At 34.3% G+C, this 19,433-nt stretch overlaps 1 protein-coding gene across 3 annotated transcripts in view; it reads left to right on the top strand.

Annotated features, from left to right (window-relative positions):
• LOC106870492 (osmotic avoidance abnormal protein 3) overlaps positions 1-19,433 on the top strand; it is a 906,658-nt gene that overhangs the window by 452,540 nt on the left and 434,685 nt on the right. The gene's annotated exons all lie outside the window — the stretch shown is intronic.

The raw sequence follows: 19,433 nt of genomic DNA, 5'->3' as shown, positions 1-19,433 counted from the left end.
TCCTTTTGTTTGTTATTGTTATTTTTTATGTTCATTTATTTGATTTGACTAGATGTATGTATGTCATATATATATATATATATATCGCTAGCCACAACACATTCTTTATTTTCTCTCCTTGTTTCTTCTTTCCGTATTCCTTTCTGTGGAAGAGCGTATGCTCGAAATGTTAAAGACTTTTTCACTTCCCGAGCATTATACTAATACATCTGTTTGTTGTCTACATCACCTGTCTTCGTCTTTTGTCTATATATACACACACACACACACATATATTGTCATGGGATGAACTAATCTGCAGTACAATCATCTTATTTTGAATGTTGCTTTTTAAGTCATATGCTAGTCTTTGTTATTAGTTATGATCAAACAGCTTCTTATCTTCTTCAATCAGCATGACTATAAACAGTCAAATTTATAATGAAAAAATACATAAATGACAGAATGCTCAATATGTTTGACATTTTTCCTATTATTTTTACTTATGTAAAATTGTTTACTTATGTAAATTTATCTTTTTTTATGGAAATCAGTTTTATCAGTTGTTCCTTAAATTACATTTCTGGCAGAATTAAATATATTGTCGCAAACACTTGAAGCTGTTATAGAAGCTAATGTTTCTTAACGCATACAAACGCACACACACACACACCCACACACACACACACACACACAAACAAACAAACTGAACCACAAAAGAAACGTCACACACATACTAAATAGAAACCACTTTATTAACAGACTGCCATAGCATTGATTGAAGAGTGCTAATTAAGAAACATGTTTGATGTCACATGGTGTTGTGTGATGACAGAGTGTCCTGGATCCGAAGAGATGAATTCAATATCTTGTGTGACCACCGTTAGCATTGATTACCACCACACATCTTCTGTACATTGAATGCACCAAACTATTGATGAAAGACACAGGGATAGCAGCTCACACTCTGTTAAAACATGTAGTGAATTGTGATGCAGTTGTCAACCTTAGTTGGATGGTACAGAATTCCTTCTTTGGATTTCGTCCCACAAGTGCTCTATGGAGTTCAAGTCCAGACTTAGGACAGGCCATGACAGTGTCTGAATATTGTGCTGTTGGAGAAAATCTGTTGTCAACCAGTATGGGCATGGGCATTGTCATTTTGGAACGTGATTCCAATGACACAACCAGCAGTTACTCCATTGCCCTGGCCTTGGCCGATGTTTTAGAAGACCACCAGTCCAAGTTTCTGGTTGAGTGCAATCCCACCCTGTACCATGATGCTCTGTCCTCCCTATGAGTCTCTCTCCACCACACAGCCATTGGCATAACGTTCACCCTTTCTTCTCCAAACCCTAGCTCTGTCATCTGCCTTAGAAATGCAATATCATAAATGGGTCTATACTGAATCCCTATGGTCTGCCTAGCTGATCCCATTGCCTTCCAGAATCGGTCCTGCTAGTGCTGTCGATGCAGGTGATGATCTTGACTTGCTGTTGTAACCCTCGATCAGCCACTGCATTGATAATCATCTGTGCTGTTTGTGGCATTGTATCATTCCCTCAGCTGCTCAATTGTCCAAATACTGCAGTTCAAGTCATTAGCAATGAACCATGGACATTGACCAGCATGGTGACGTCTGATGGCTTGCTCTCTCTGATTTCATGTCAGTCTTGGCATGCTTGCTGCATTCAGGAAATGAATGACAGGCTGGTAAATTTGGGTGCCTTTTATACACAATGAGTCGATGCTTTGTATGTGCATCATGCTTTTCCTAAAGATATGTTCACAAGTATTACCATGTTCATGAAAAGTGAGTGTGTTCGAACCCTACATGCAAACCTTGTGTTTTTAAAAGAGCATGGTGTTGTGGGTCGGTGAAATCTTCCTGATGTCAGATGACCTAGAAATGTGATAAAATCTCAATATTGTGTGCAAAGCAAATAATCTTTTACAGTGTGACATTTCTTCTGTAGTTCAGTGTATATATATATATATATATATATATATATATATATATATATATATATATATATATCACTGAAATACATGAACAGTATGGTGATCTTAACTCATCAATATAAAGGATGTTTTTTTATTGTTATTATGATTGTTATACAACTGCTGCACACGTTCCACATATGAAAGATGAAGGAAGAAGTAGCTGGAAGGGCAGGAATAGAATGACAATAAATCCATAGTATTATTTCTCATAGCTGGCACAGTTAACTAATACAAAATGTGTTAACTAAAAAAGAAAAGAAGAAAGAACAGATACAACAAAAATGAAAACAGATGTTTGCTATGATTTTAGGTTTTATTTCACTCTTTAATTAAAAAAAAGTACTTGTAGTAAAAAATATTCTAATTAACACTTGAAAAAATTCATCCACCTCTACATATAGAAAAAAGAACAATGATGAGAAGCTGGTCTTAAAAAAAAATGTCATAATGACTTTTTTTTTTTTTTTTTTTTTTTGCTATATTTGACATGAAATAGATTCTATAGATTCTTGATCTTGTCAGAGTGCGGATGTTTGTTTAGAATATAGTGATTACCTGTATTCTTTAACTGTCATCTAGTTATAGCACTAGATCTAAAATGTACGTAGAACTTGGAAGTGGAAAAATGCAAAAGGCAATGAAAGAAAAGATGAAGAAAATGAAAGGAAAAGAATAGAGGAGATGAGACCGTTTCAAATCTCTTTCCTTCTTCTGATTTTGTAGATCCTTTATAATTATGCATTCAGTTAAATGATGGATTAATTGCTTATTTATCTAATCGGTACTTGTCAGTAATTCACCATAATTTCATGTCAATGGTCAATTCACTTCACAAGTACTAATTACAAGACCCTTCTCTTAGATCTTTACCCAATTAAAGACAGAAATTAATTGAAATATCAAAAGTTAAAAAAAAAAAAGATTGCAAGATTTTCTTTAAAGAAATTCCAGAAACTTTCAAAATAAAAATAAATAAATAAAAGTTCAGTGGGGTTGAGTAGGAGGGTATGTATGGTGTTTAAATTCAATGGTAGTGGAGAATATATTAATGATAAAGCTGAATTTAGCAATGACAATGAGGATGATAAAGATAATGATTAGGATGATGGTGATGACAATTAGTAGTATCCCATGAATGATAAATAAATAAGTTTAATTCTATGGTCAGAAACAGACATCTTAAATCATCTGTAAGCATACTGTTTTGTTCAGTTTTGAAAAGTGAATACAAAAAATTGTACAAATCAAAAATAAAATCACAGAATTCCTTCAACATAAATTCTTTGTAAACTTTAAAACTTTAAAAAGATGGATTATTGTTTTTCAATGTTAACAGCAGGCATCTGGATTAATAATTTGAAGCTACATATAACGAATATTACTCTAATAGCCCAAAAAACTGGGACAGCATTTCAGTTTTGCATATTTTTCCCTCATAAAGCAATTTGAAAGCTGCAAATAGCCAAGTGTACAGGCATGATTGTCTGCAAGAAGTTTGCTTTACAAATACATGGTTTTGGTTTCAATCTCAATGTACTGCCTATTGTTTCTTATAGCCCAAGAAAGTCAAAGACTCATGAGTAAAATTTGGCAGCTTGTTGAAGGGACTAAGTAAATCTACCACCCAAATATAAGAATATCTTGTATTTGGGTGGTAGATTTACTTAGTTACATTGTCTAACCATACCATTTGATCTTTGGGTAACCATAGCAATGTTGATTCTGTCACAAACATTCAAACCAGGTCTGCAGGCCGAGGACAACTTCTAACCTTCCTCCCACTAGTTTGACAAGTGGCCCTGACAAATTGAATGAGCACTTTTCTTCCTTTGGCTAAGAAATAAGTTGAAAATATATTGGTCAATTTACCAGAGCATGAAAAGTTCATATTCAGCTGCAAGCATTGCACTTTGCTTATAGCCAAAACACATACTTTCAATGGTCCAGCTCTTCTAGGTACAATTAGGTAACCAGCATTAAACCAAATATCAAGTGTTTTCTTGGATTGTTTTGTTGAATTTAGCTTCCCCTTCAGAGTGTAGGCAAGAGTACTGTTGGGGCCATTTGGCTTAACTGGTCTCATCTATAAAGTCGGTACAGCAAATCACCCATTGATGAATACCTGTGATAATAAAAATGGCAAGTAGTTCATTTCATTAGTTGACAACAGATAAGCCATAAAAGAATAAAATAAAAGAATTGGATATGACGGTATAGCAAAGCAAAAGCATAATAGAGAAAAAAGGAAGTAGGGAGATAAAGAGAAAGCAGGAGAGAAAAAGAAAGAGAGGAAGAATAATTCTTTGTTCAAAACTAAAATTAAATTTGGTTATCTGTCTGATGCTAATCAATGTGATAAGACTAAACTGTTTAAAAGATAGAATCAATTCTGAAAACATAAGAAATTCATGTGTGAAGAATGTAATTTATAAAATAACAGGGTTTAAATTCATTAGAACTTCTCAGTTAACTTTATTTTGCTGCTGGTATGTACAATGGAGCTGAAGTCAGCTATTTAGAAATAAGTAATTTAGAAAGTGTTATATTCAATTTTGAAGCATTCAAATTGGATAAGAGCTTCTGTTTACCCTATGCAAAATATGTATGGTTTTTTAAAAAAGCAAATAAAGGAAAATAAATATATGTATGTTACTTATTAATTTAGAGTAGAAATTCCTAATTTAGAAGACACATTCATATACATGTATAAGTATATGTGTAAGCATATATATAGGTGTATGTGTGTGTGTTTATATATATATATATATATATATATATATATATATATATATATATATATGTGTGTGTGTATATGTATCTATATATTGCATTATGCTTATATATATTGTATTTATATATGTATATGTGTGTATGTATGTATATATATATATAAATATATATATATATATATATATATATATATATATATATATACACACACACACACATGCATGCACACACACAAATATGTGTGTGTGCGTTTGTATGTTAATCTATATAAATATGCATACACTGTATATATATGTGTTTATACATTTGTATATGAATATATTATGTCTATACATACTCAGATATATATATATATATAAAGAGAATGTTTATCTTTATACATATTCCTATGTATATTATATTATATTCATTTTTATGTTATATTATATTAAACAAACTAGTCTAAAAGTAATTTAATAGATTTGTGTATTTTTAATAAAGATTTGTTATACTCTTAAGTATTATTAAAACAAGCTGTCCAGTTTGCTTTACATTATGTTTATTTCAATATTCTGCAAATGTAAGCAACAAGAGAAAAGAAAGGAACATTCTCCAATGCCATGCTCTTATATATACCTTACCGCCAAACTACCTCTACCAGTTTAATGAGACAACCTGTATTTTCCTTTGCAATAATCCACTTAACTCTCACTGGCCTGAATAAACAAATGTTAACAACTATAGTAGCAATAAAATAAACATAAGGAGGTTTACAAATTACATATTTATTTATATTGTTTGCTTCACTTTACTTTCTTTTTCTATTATTTTTGGTTATTTTTTCCCGTTTTTATCTTTACAACTCAAATCAGTGTTTCCTCATAACATACATTTTTGATTGTATTCCAGATAAAAGGCAATCAAACTAATTTTATAAACCCTAACATCTTCTTACATTCGTTATTATTATTATTATTATTGTTGTTGTTGCTGTTGTTGTTGTGTTGTTGTTGTTAAAACAAAAAACAAGCAAACAAAACCTTACTTTGACACTGATGAATTTTTATTTCATTTGCTAGCCCATACATAGAATTTAACATTGGGATGTAGTATGGTAATTTAACATGTCATATTTGTCAAATGTGATAATTTAGTTCTACTTATATCAATCAGGATAATCTCATTATCAATATTCTTTTCATACACACTCATAACAAGATGACAACTTATATACATCATTAAAATTTAGCATCTCACAATAAATATTACTTTCATCAAATTTTAACTGGACAGTGGATTTAAATTCTATTTTTTATTTATTTATTTATCTATTTATTTATTTATTTATTCTTTAGAAAACAAAAGCTGCAAGCTGATCATTTTGTTAAAAAGAATTCTCTCTTGCAACTTGTTTTTCAATTATCAATTGTAAGATATCTGCATATCTGCTGTTTCCATCAAATTCTGTTCTTCTGTTACTCAGATTTATTTTTATTGTTCTTTTTCCAGTTTCGTCACAATTGAAATTAAATTATCAATAAAAGTGTGCATGTACACGTTTGTGTGTTTGTGTGTATGTGTGTGTATGTGTGTATGTGTGTGTATGTGTGTATGTGTGTGTTAGTGGGGGATATCCGGAGATTTGTTGCTATTTGCCTGAAATGGCTAGATGACTAATGGTTTTCATGGGAATAAAAGTTTGGTGAGCTGCCTGACTGCATAGAGGTTTATAGAGAAATTTGCCTTTTGAATACAGATAGTAATGTTGGCATGAGTTTTGTCTGAACGCAACTGGACATAATCTCTCGAGGGAGACTCTACCTGTATTTTTCTTTCAGTTTTTGTTTCATATTCTATTTCACAATGTTGGATTTTTTTCAATGAAATAATACCTGCTTGAGTGAAGCGATGGTGTAATTTGGTTGATGGGATCTGAAATGTGTATCACACATTTCTAAATGATATTTAAAAGACCTTTTTTTTCAATTCTGCTTTGATAATATAAATTATTGGGATGGCAAAGTTTGTGTGTGTGTGTGTGATGTTCATATTAGTACCTGAATAATTACCAATGCTTCATTACAATTAGGCGATCCTTTGAAAATTATGTTCTTTTTTTGTTCTGTAGAATGGAATATTAACAGACAGCAAAATATTTAAACATCTGTTTAACTTTAGATTACTGTTATAAAAATCATTTAACTATTTATAAAGAAATCTTTCAATCTTGTAGACATATAAATAATACTTCTAACATCAATGCATCTTAACTTTGATTTGTCAGAAACTTCTGGAAAAAGTAAATTATATATGTGGGAAAAAATGACAGTCATTTCACTGGCAGAACAGCAGTGAATGCATTTCTAGCTTCTTAGTTATCATGTACTGTACTTACATGTACTGTAAGAGAGACAACCTGGAAATGACTTTGGAGCCTTAATTTCTTGATAGTAAATCAGTATCAAAACATGATGCTAATGATAGCCAAAAAGAAATAAATGCATTCATCACTCCACTAAAGGGTGCTTGAAATGCTTGTTGGTGTTTTTTAAACACTTATTACCTAAGGTGAGAATTATTCTCAATGGCAAAACAACAGTGATTTGTACAGTTAAGATATGTCCAAAACATATTTGGACTGATCTAAATGTTTGTTTCACTCTAGCCCTGCTTTTACATGTCTACTACAATGTTTTATAAATTATATATACTAATGATAAATATTTCTTGCTAATCTCATCTTTTCTGCTTTTTATTTTCTTTGTTAAATATACAGTGCTTCTAATTAGTCTATAATAATCATTAGGTGCTATGTGTATGTAATTACATATTATTTATTTAATCCTCATTTTGTGTTGGCCAATTCATTATGTCACAGAAAAATAGAAGTACATAATGTGTAACATTGTCCTCATATCAAAATGAACTGGAGAAGTCTGTACTCTTTCAATCTCAATAAAAATAAGAACACACAATGCTGCATGCATCTCAGGATCACATAAGTGCTTCAGGTGATGCAGTAAAAACTCCTATTAAAACTGTCAAAGAAAAAAATAATAATAATAATAATCCTTTCTACTATAGGCACAAGGCCTGAAATTTTGGGGGAGGGGGCTAGTCAATTGCATTGATCCCAGTATTTCACTGGCACTTAATTTATCAACCCCAAAAGGATGAAAGGAAAAGTAAACCTTGGTGGAATTTGGACTCAGTACATAAAAATGGACAAAATGCTGCCCAGTGTGCTAACAATTCTACCAGCTCACCACCCTAATAACAATAATGATAATGATGATAATAATAATAATGATAATAATAATAATAATAATAATAATAATAATAATAATGATAATCCTTTCTGTTATAGGAACAAGGCCTGAAATTTTGGGGGAGGGGATTACTTCATTACATTGGCCCCAAAATTTCACTGGTACTTGATTTGTCAGCCCTGAAAGGATGAAAGGCAAAGTTGACCTCAGTGGAATTTGAACTGAGAATGTGACAATGGGCAAAATACTGCTAAGCATCTTATCCAGCACACTAACAATTTTCCAAGTTTGCTGCCTTCAGTAATAATAATAATAATAATAATAATAATAATTTTTTCAAATTTTGGCATAAGGTCAGAAATTTCAGGGAAGGGGGCTAGTTGATTACATTGGCCCAAGTGCTCAGTTAGTACTTATTTTATTGACCTGAAAGTATGATAGTCAAAGCAAACCTCAGGCGGCGGCGGCGGCGGCGGCGGCGGCGGCGGTGGCGGTGGTGGTGGTGGTGGTGAAATTATAATAATAATGATAAATGCCCTAATGCAGTGCCAGGCAGTGGCTCTCATGGCTTTTGATCTTAACTGATTGGAAGTATTATCATGTTTATTATTTTGTCTTGGTATAAAAGATTGGCTACAGCAAATATTCTGCTCAATATCACAGATTATCCTGTCAGTTGTTTGACCTTAACCAGTTGAGCATGTCCCTTAGTGGCTGATGATATGTGCATCTCTAGTCATGAGTAGGACTAGTAAGGAGCATCATTGGAATTCTTTGCGGTTTGGATAATTCCCCTTTGGAAACATGGGTGTTTTGTTCTACATCCTTAAACAAACCTTATTCAGAGACCTTTTGAATGGGATGGACTACTCGACCTGAAAGAATTTTAACTGGGCATCAACTGCAAGGTCATGTGGTGTATATCTTGTTATGAGATCACCATGTCATGCACATATGGTTGTGATGCATGTGCCAGAATTGTTAGCTCACCAGACAAGATTCTTATCAGTATTTCTTCTGGCTTTACATTCTGGGTTCAAATGTTGTTGAATTGGCTTTGCCTTTCATCCTTTCATGGTTAATGAAGTGAATACCAGTTAAGCACTGGGGTCGACCAACCCCCTCCTACAAAATTTCAGGCCTTGTGCCTGTAGTAGAAAGGATTATTATGATAGAGAAAAAGGGGAAGGAAGACAGAGAGAAAATAAAAAATAAAAAAGTAAACAATGAAAATAAAGGGGTAAAAAAGAAAGAAAATTCACAGCAACAATGCTCTTCTCAATACGTGTGACATACCAGTTAAAAAAATCTTTTGCACTTCCTACATGGGTTGGTAACCCAGGGATCATTTTAAAATAATTTTCAGTTCCTTTTTTGATCAATTCAAGTGCTCCTACAATTACTGATATTATAACTCTCTGAGTGGTTGGCGTTAGGAAGGGCATCCAGCTGTAGAAACTCTGCCAAATCAGACTGGAGCCTGGTGTTGCCATCCGGTTTCACCAGTCCTCAGTCAAATCGTCCAACCCATGCTAGCATGGAAAGCGGACGTTAAACGATGATGATGATGATGATGATAACCATCTTGAGATGCCACGTCTTTTCGATTTTGATTAACAAATCTTTATATTTTCTGTTCTTATCAAATCCTTTTGCTGAGATATCATGGTCACAAGGTATGTTCATATCAAGCAATAAACAAACTTTATTGCTTTGGTCTTTTACAATAATATCTGGTTTATTTGCTTTGATGGTTTAGTCTGTACATGCTGGGAAGTTCCAAAGAATAGTTACATTTTCTCTCTCAATTATAGTCTCAGGGTGGTGCTTGTACCATTTGTCAGCAGTTTTGATTTTATAATGCAGACATCTTATCCATTATTATTATTATTATTATTATTATTATTATTATTATTATTATTATTATTATTATTATTATTATAATATGTTTGACTTTTGCTTTGTATTTGTACAAGTTGGTTCCAAGTCTCACCCAGAGACATCAAGAGACAATAAGTTAGAAGTTCACGTTGGTGTTATGCCTAGGATGTCATATATCTGGTTTTGAACATAGTTTTGTTCTAGAGAATGCTTAAGAAAACATAGGAAAATTATAAGTTTGTTTTAAAATTGAAGATTATATAGACAATACTTTACGTAGGATATGGGTAGTTCCCACATGCACTGTCTTTTGAATTTCTACCATTTTGGGGTTTCCTGGTATCTGATCTAGGTAGCAATCACCCCTTTTTGCTATTATTCCTAGGGCACCAATGACAACAGGTATTGTTTTAGTCTTCAGGTTCCCTAGTCTTGCCAATTTTTATTTCAAGATCTTTATACTTGGTCAGTTTTTGGTAGGTCTTGACAGATACATTTATATCGATTGGGACAGTCATATCAATGAGGAGTCATGATGTTTGTCTGAAGTCTTTCAATATAATGTCTGGGCTATTTGCATCTACCTTTCTGTCAGTTTGAATGGTGAAGTTTCAGAGGAGTGAGATGTGATCAATTTCAAGCACTGGAGGTGGTTTGTGTTCCCACCAGTTTATATCATGGGGTAGGTCCAGGTTTTTGCAAATTACCCAGTGAATATATTGTGCTGTTCTATCATGCCTGTTGAGATACTCTGTAAGTGCAAGAAGACTGCATATGGAGACAACAGGACAAATGGAAAATGAACTGTTAACAGACTAATAACCTATCAACCATTGTCTCTTCCATCCCTTGTTTTCTCTTTGAGGCAAGTTTACATAACTGAAAATAAAACACTTCATGGCTGAGTCTTTTATAATTTCAAAGGACAGAACTCCAACCTTCTTGCTTCCACCTTCCTAATCTGCTGCTTTAAGTGCAGGTATGTTTGTTTCTCTCAGGCTTATCAGATGCATTTATTCTATTCAAGGGATGGAAGAGACAATGGTTGATAGGTTATTAGTCTGTTAACAGTTCATTTTGCATTTGGTCAGGGACATTTAGCTTTTTGCAAATAGGTATTAAGGCAGCAAGTTGATGGAATCATTATCACATCAAACAAAAGCATAGCAGCAGTTCTTTCAGCTTTTTACATTCTGAATTCAATTCCTGCCAAGTTCAACTTTATCTTTCATCTCTTTGAGTCAATAAAATAAAGTACCTGTCAAGTACTGGGGTTGAGGCAATTGATTTGCTCCCTCCCCTCAAAAATTGTTCGCTTTGAACCTTGCAGTGGAACAGCATCCCATTGTGGGAGATATTGTGATCTCAATCACTTATTCATTATGGAATTGGGTAACTAGCCTTATAAGTTTGAGGGCTCAAAATGAAAACAAAAATGGGACCGCATGACCATAAAGCTTACCACTGGAATTAGCAACTTCTGTATAATTGGCAAGTATTTCATTTGCTTGTAGTACTGACAGAGCTATGTTCTGCAAAACTCACTTGTCCTAGATATGATAAATGAAAATAGTATCTTTGTGGTGTTCAAATGGGCTACAATTATACACTCATTATCATCATCAACAACATTCTAGACAATAGACCAGTTTCAGCAAATGATTGAATTTGTAAATGAAATATATAATCTAAAACTATGATAGTGGAAGTATGTATTGTGCAGCATGAATTGTCAATGATTAACCAGTTTTGTCAGTTAAGAAATGAAAAAGGTGTTATTGAGACCATTTAAGTCAATGCCAAACTAGAAGAATTAAATGCATAATAAGATCCTGGAGAAATGAACAACAACTTCTAGTTAGATTAGACTATAATTAGTCATATGCTTTATCTGTAAATAACTGATCATTGCATTTTCACACCTAGAAAATTTGATGTAGAAAGAAAGCAAAGGAATTATATCAGAATTACCAGCAGACACTGATAGCTAAGTGAAATCAAAAGAGAATTTAGTAAGCTTCACTAATAAAGGATAGCAGCAGATAAAAAAAATAGAGAAAGAGTGGAAAGAAAATATTACAATATTAACATTGTTAATTGTATGCTTTGTAAGAGGGAGTACAAAGCTGAGAGTAAAAGGGTGGGCTAGATAGAGAGAGAAAAGTGAGAGAAAGGTGGGGAGCAGTTGAGAGAGAAAGCATAAATTGCCCCAGCATAGTAAACGTCAGAATTTAACTTAATTGAAACATTGTGAATCAATCCTTTGAAAAAAGATTTTTTTTATCAAATAACGCAGAAATTACTATTAGTGGCTAGTTGAGGCTTAGTAGTTTTTATGACCATATTGGTGCAGTTGATAATTACAAGTGTACAGATGTCACACATGAAGACTATACAAAAGGGGTGCTGACATTTGCTAACTGAAATTCAGCCTTTGATGATGATACATAGCTTCTGCTATGGCTAATTATTAGCCGGACTCACGTCTTTTGCATTTAATTCCTTTTGGGAAATGTTGCTCTCAGTGAGGTCCTGTTTGACACTCCCTATCCTTTATTTTTACTACATAACAACTATCATCTTTTTACTACTAGTATAATTTTTTTAATAAAGTAAACTTTTGCTTTTTAAAAAAAAAAAAAGTTTTCATTAAAATTTAATACTGAAATCATGAAATTAAACCCAAGTGGAATATAGTACGAATAATAATTTAGAAAAATTTTTTTGCTTCTTATTTGAATTTGTAATAGAAACTTGGTTAGGTTTTATTAGTATATCATTGTTCAGAAAGACAGATTTGAGTTTATTTTCAATGTAAACATTATGTACACTCTTATCAAAAGCATGATTATATAAAAATTCATCAGATCTAAACAAAATATTGCAAATACATATATGTATGGCTGCTTGTGCATGTGCATCTTTTTCTATCTTGATATTTTTCTTACCTTACCTAGTACAAGTTATAGGTCTTATCATTACTCACATAAACAAAAATATAATGAAATTAAGATGGCTGTGATGATTTGTATTGGAATTTCTTGGGTTATTTTGTTCATTTTTGACTGTAAATGATATCATATTTACTCAACTAATTATCCTTTTCAATGTAATTTGATTGAAATATAGGACAAAGATATGTTTTTTTTTTGCAGTATATTTTCATTTTATGGCTTGAAGGGAATAAAATTTGAAAAGTTTTAGACAAGTTCGATGTATCTTTTGAAATAAAGTAAAAAGTTGTTAGTTCTGCACAAATAGGAAATAAGAATAATACACTATTAATTAGTTTGTGAAAAATTAGTAAGTAAATGAACATAATTTGTTTGATATACATTTTCTTTCATCCTTAAAACAATACCATTAAAGATATTGGTTTATTTTTCATGTAGTATTCTTTTCTATGCCTGCTGCAGGTAATTAAAAGATGAATAGTTAAAGACATAGACATCATAAATAAAACTACCTTTGTTTTTTGGGAAAATAAAATTAATTAGGTCAGCTAGAATTTAAGAATGGTGTATTGTACCGCACAAAAAGAAAGATAAATAAAAATAAGAAATAAAAGATAAAAAATAATTGAATACAACTATCTAACTTTTGCAAACAGATGGAATATTACATAATGGTTTAACTTATCAACCCTTCTTGAATATTTCTCTTTATGATATGCTTCTGTATCCATAACTGAAACCTTTATTAATAACTAAGAATAAGTTGAGCTGGTGAGATAGCTTCTATAAGGTTACTTGACCTACAAGAAATAATAACTAAATCTTTCTCTGTTCACACTCAGTTTTAAAAATTAAGTGGAGAGCGTATTGAATAATGTAATTCTAGGACTAGTGAAAAAAAAATATTAAAAAACTGAATGGTCATGACTGAAACATCTTTGATCATAATTCTGCTGCATCTGAAGTGACTTAAGACTAACCAACAACACCAAAAACACATAGGGCAAGGCAGGGCTAGATATAGCATGCCTAACAAAAATGGGATAATCACAACTGGGATGCCTTTAACTATAGGTCTGATATGGGGTTCAGCAACAAAATAATTCATTATAAATTGAACCAACATGATAAACTTTATGTGATCACTTAACCTGCTAGAAATCACAGCCAAAATGTCCTTCAAACTTACCTTCTTTAAAGAAAAAAGGTTGCCTTTGATATAATAGTAATAAATTTAGCAAGCCTGAAAAGGAGATGGGATGGTCTTGGGTGGACAGCTGAATTTAGGAGGGGAATGGAGAGTCTTGAAAATAACCTGACATCTGGACATCATGCAACTGCCATCACTGAGGAAGACATCGATCGTGATCACCACATGGTGACTGGCAATTGACTTTATATCAAATAGCTAGTGCTATTAGTATATCCTGCGAGAGAGTTGGGAATATTGTGCACATTGAACTTGGCATGATGAAGGCTTCTGCTTGTTGGGTGCCATATCTTCTGACAGCTGATCAAAAGTTACCAGGCTGATCACATCACAGAAAATCTGACATTGTCTGAGATAGATCCAACTGGTTTTCATGAACATTTCCCCTTCCAGTGTGAGTATTGAGCCAATCATATTGAGCCAGAGACAAGGGGACAATCTGTGCAGTGGAAACTCCTTTTCACCTGCTCCAAAGAAGGCCAAGGTTGTTTCATCTGTAGGGAGGGTGATGGCCTCAGTTGTTTGGGATGCAGTACGAATTGTGCACATTGATTGTCTTCAAAAAAGCCAAACAATCAATGGAGATTATTATACCGATTTCCTGAGTCAGTTACAAAAGGCTATAAAAAAAAAAAACACAAAAGGCTATCAAAACGAAACACACAAGGTAACTTATGAAGGGTTTTGTTTCATCAGGACAATGTACCATCATACAAGTCCTTGCTTTCAAAGGTTTCTGTGCATGATTGTAGCTTTGAACTGATTGATCAGCCTCCCTATTATCCTGATTTGGCCTCATCTGACAATCATCTGTTCCCCCACATGAAAAAACACTTGGCTGGGAACCTGTATTGCAGTGATGATGACATCGTATCTGCTGTGGATGACTTTTTTGACCAACAAGATGAAAACTTCTTCACTAATGGGATCCAAGCACTGCAACACCGATGAGAGTAGTGTGTGGGCTGCAGTGGGAGGACTGTGTTGAAAAATAAATCTCATTTAGTCATATTCCATGAGAGTATCTTAGCATATGAACATCTCAACTGTATAATGATTAATTCTAATATTTAATTGAATTAACTTGCAGAGCAAGTACTAAAAATATTATGCAAATTGAAATCTCTAATTCACTGATATTATCAAATTTTATTGGTTTATAAAGCCAATAGCTATGTAGTTCTGTGTGGTCAGAAGGAGGTGTAAATAGTTTCTCTCAAGATGGTTCCAGACTGAATTGAAACTTGAATAAGAACATTCATTTGTCTTCTGTTCACAAAGAAAAGGAATACACAAGAAAGATATATGGTTATATGTGTCATTGTAAATATTTACATATTTTTACAGCATAAGTGAAATCTTGCTGTATTTTAGTATGCATGTGCATTTAACATTTGTTCTTATAATCACTTTTGTTTCGTGCTTAATAGTATATAATAATGTTACAAAATGTAATGTTTATGTGCATGTGTTCAATAGCTATGATGACACTGCCATGATACAATTATACAATTTCAATTCATTCTCATCCTCATCATTGTCATTTTACATCAGCTTTTCAAAGGTGGCATGAGCTGGGCAGGTTAAAATCAACTGAATCAATTTTTATTCTGAGTTACTGCTCTTCTAGACAAGTTGGACACTACATTTCATTCATACATTTCACTTTGGTAGGTTTTCTACAGCTTGAAACCCATTCTCTTGTTAACCACATTACAGAGTGTACTGAGTGCATTTTATCACATTTTATCTCCTGTACTGGAGAGGTTATTATATCCTCAGCAAGACTGTAGAGTTATTTCTATCTGTCCCTTTGTTCATTCATGGAAATTGTATTTTGGAGTAGTATTTGTTCTGAGATTGTGTGTTGAAACTGAAGCAATTATACCATGGCTGAATTATGATATTCATTTACATTACACAATTAAAATTGTTTTGTTTCTAAAATAAACAAATCATACTCTAAGTTGATGTACACTTGTGGATATTTTATATTGCACTTGAGCTCAATTTAAAAGCAATTTTACTGTACAAAATTAACTTGTTTCTAGGCTGTCATATCATGATATAAATAATACACTACAGGAATTATCATTCGAATGAAACACTTTTGAGTAGCATTTTCCAAACAAGAGATTAGTGACAACAAGCTTCAAAAGACTTTCAATGAGCTCTTATAAAACAATGTACCTTACTTATCAACAAATATACTGAATTTGTCAACACTGAAAATGGTAACACAATAACAGAAATAGCAAATGAAAATCTGAGTCCAAGAAAAATAGCATGGGACTGCATTAACAAAATGAATCAAATTCTCATGGTATGCAAATTTATTTAAATTTACATTCCATGAGAACACATGATTTCTAATAATTTGAAAAATGCCCTTCCCCATAAACACACACACACACACACACACATAAAATAATCTGTGTGTGTGTGTTGGCAGGAAAATTGCTGCTATCTTCAGCTTTTGGGCATCTACCATTGACAAGGCCCAAGGAAGGCTAAAAAATCACGTGATCTAGTAATCTTGGTGGTGATGATAGCAGTTGATTATCTCCTGCTAGTGATAAACAATAGTGTTTATATGCACCACAAGTCCATATGAGAGGTTCTCTCATGATGATTACATCAGTATTCAGTGTGCTAACACAACACCCACTTTTATGTGGGGATAACTATTACCCTTTGGTATTAATACTCTTTCTGTCACTATTAATTATTTCTTAATAAGCCCACTGGTTATTTGTGACACCAGTAGGCACTGACATTCTATATATATATATCATCATCATCATCATCATCATCGTTTAACGTCCGCTTTCCATGCTAGCATGGGTTGGACGATTTGACTGAGGACTGGTGAAACCGGATGGCTCCAATCTGATTTGGCAGAGTTTCTACAGCTGGATGCCCTTTCTAACGCCAACCACTCAGAGAGTGTAGTGGGTGCTTTTATGTGTCACCCGCATGAAGGCCAGTCAGGCGGTACTGGCAACGGCCACGCTCAAAATGGTAAATTATATATATATATATATATATATATATATATATATATATATATATATTGCTGGCTGAGGAATTGCCACCATCTTCAGCTTTCAAGCATTTATAATTCCTTCCTTCCTTATTCATCTATCACCCCTTCCTTTCTCATTCATAAACACAAGAGTATTATTATAGTAGATTATCTCGGTAACCATGGGAACTATGAAAAAAATGTAAAGCCCAGCATCACCACCAGATCATCCAACACATCTACTATTGCCTGGGGCTGACCAAAGCCTTGTGAGTGGATTTGGCAGATGGAAATTGAAAGAAGCCCATCATGTATATATATATATGTATGTATGTATATATTTATGTGTGTGTGTCTTTGTGTCTGTTTGTCCCCTCCTCACCATCACTTGATCACTGATGTTGGTGTGTTTACATCCCCATAACTTAGTGGCTTGGCAAAAGAGACTGACAGAATAAGTAGTAGGGTTACAAAGAATAAGTCCTTGGGTCAATTTCTTCACCTAAAAACTGTTTAAGGTGGTGCCCCTGCATGGCCACAGTCAAATGACTGAAGCAAGTAAAAGAATAAAAGAATATATATATATATATATATGCACCAATCTGCCAGAAGGGAAGCTGGGAATTGTACCAATCTGCCAGAAGGGAAGCTAGGCAACAAGTTTACTTAGCCAGAGGGGAAGCAGATAAGAAAAGATTTGCCAATGTTCTGCGCCGTGAGGACCAAAGACTCGAGGTATTTCGTGTTGCAAGACAGTGTAGGAGAGAGAATAGTGATGTTGTAGGAGAGAAATGTGTTCGCATGGATGATGGTACGCTTGCACTAAATGAGGCTGCAAAGAAAGAGGTCTGGAGATGCCACTACGATAGATTGCTTAATAAAGAGAATGAATGGGAGAAAGAGAGCCTGCCGTATGTCGACCCAACAGAGAGACCAGCTATCCGAGTTGACAGTACCAGGGTAGATAAAGCAATTAAGAGTATGAAGACAGGGAAAGCCCCCGACCCATCAGGAATCACTGCAGAGATGCCCAAAATATCTGGCAGTGTTGGCTACAGCCTAGTCACCCGTATTACGAACCAGGTGATACACGAAGGAGTCAGACCCAATGACTGGTGTAGCAGCACCATAGTCAACTGCTACAAAGGTAAAGGTGACGCTTTAGATACAAATAATTACAGAGGCATCAAGCTGTTAGATCAGGTTATGAAAGTTACGGAGAGGGTCATAGCCCAACTAATTAGGGAGCGAATCAATTTAGATGAGATGCAGTTTGGGTTCGTGCCAGGTAAAAGCACCACTGATGCCATATTTCTAGTAAGACAGCTGCAGGAGAAATACCTAGCCAAGGATAAACCTCTGTACCTGGCTTTCGTTGACATGGAGAAAGCCTTTGACAGGGTCCCTCGATCCCTTATCTGGTGGTCAATGAGGAAACTTGGGATAGAAGAATGGTTTGTGAGAGCTGTGCGAGCCATGTACAGAGATGCTGCCAGTAAGGTGAGGGTTGGAAATGAGTACAGTAATGAATTCCGGGTAGAGGTAGGGGTCCACCAAGGTTCCGTCCTCAGCCCCCTCCTATTTATCATAATCCTCCAGGCGATCACAGAGGAATTCAAGACAGGTTGCCCCTGGGAGCTCCTCTATGCTGATGACCTTGCACTAATTGCGGAGTCACTATCAGAACTAGAGGAGAAGTTTCAGGTGTGGAAGCAAGGACTAGAATCGAAGGGCCTTAGAGTCAACCTAGCTAAAACCAAAATCCTAATAAGTAGGAATGTAGATAAAACACAAACCCCTTCAGGTAGGTGGCCCTGCTCAGTATGTAGAAAAGGAGTGGGAAGTAACTCTATAAGATGTACCCGGTGCAAGCTATGGACACATAAGAGGTGCAGCAATATCAAAGGCAGGTTAACTAGGAAGTTAGTTTTTGTATGTGGCAGATGTTCAGGTGCAATAAACACTGTAAACAAACAGGAAACAACTTCTATCTCATTCCAGGGAGAAAAACTAGAGGTAGTCGATAGCTTCCGCTATCTGGATGACCAAGTTAGTAGTGGGGGTGGGTGTGCTGAAAGTGTAGCTGCTAGAATAAGAATAGCCCGGGCAAAGTTTAGAGAGCTCTTACCTCTGCTGGCGACAAAGGGACTCTCACTCAGAGTAAAAGGCAGACTGTATGACGCATGTGTATGAACAGCCATGCTACATGGCAGTGAAACATGGGCTGTGACTGCTGAGGACATGTGTAAGCTCACAAGGAATGAAGCCAGTATGCTCCGTTGGATGTGTAATGTCAGTGTGCATACTCGTCAGAGTGTAAGTATCTTGAGAGAAAAGTTGAACAAAAGAAGCATCAGTTGTGGTGTGCAAGAGAGACGATTGCGCTGGTATGGACATGTGGT

This window comes from Octopus bimaculoides, chromosome 5, assembly GCF_046866305.1.
Source record: "Octopus bimaculoides isolate indiv1 chromosome 5, ASM4686630v1, whole genome shotgun sequence".
NCBI lineage: Eukaryota > Metazoa > Mollusca > Cephalopoda > Octopoda > Octopodidae > Octopus > Octopus bimaculoides.
The sequence above is the reverse complement of the archived record's forward strand: the minus strand, read 5'-3'. Positions and strand labels throughout refer to the sequence as shown.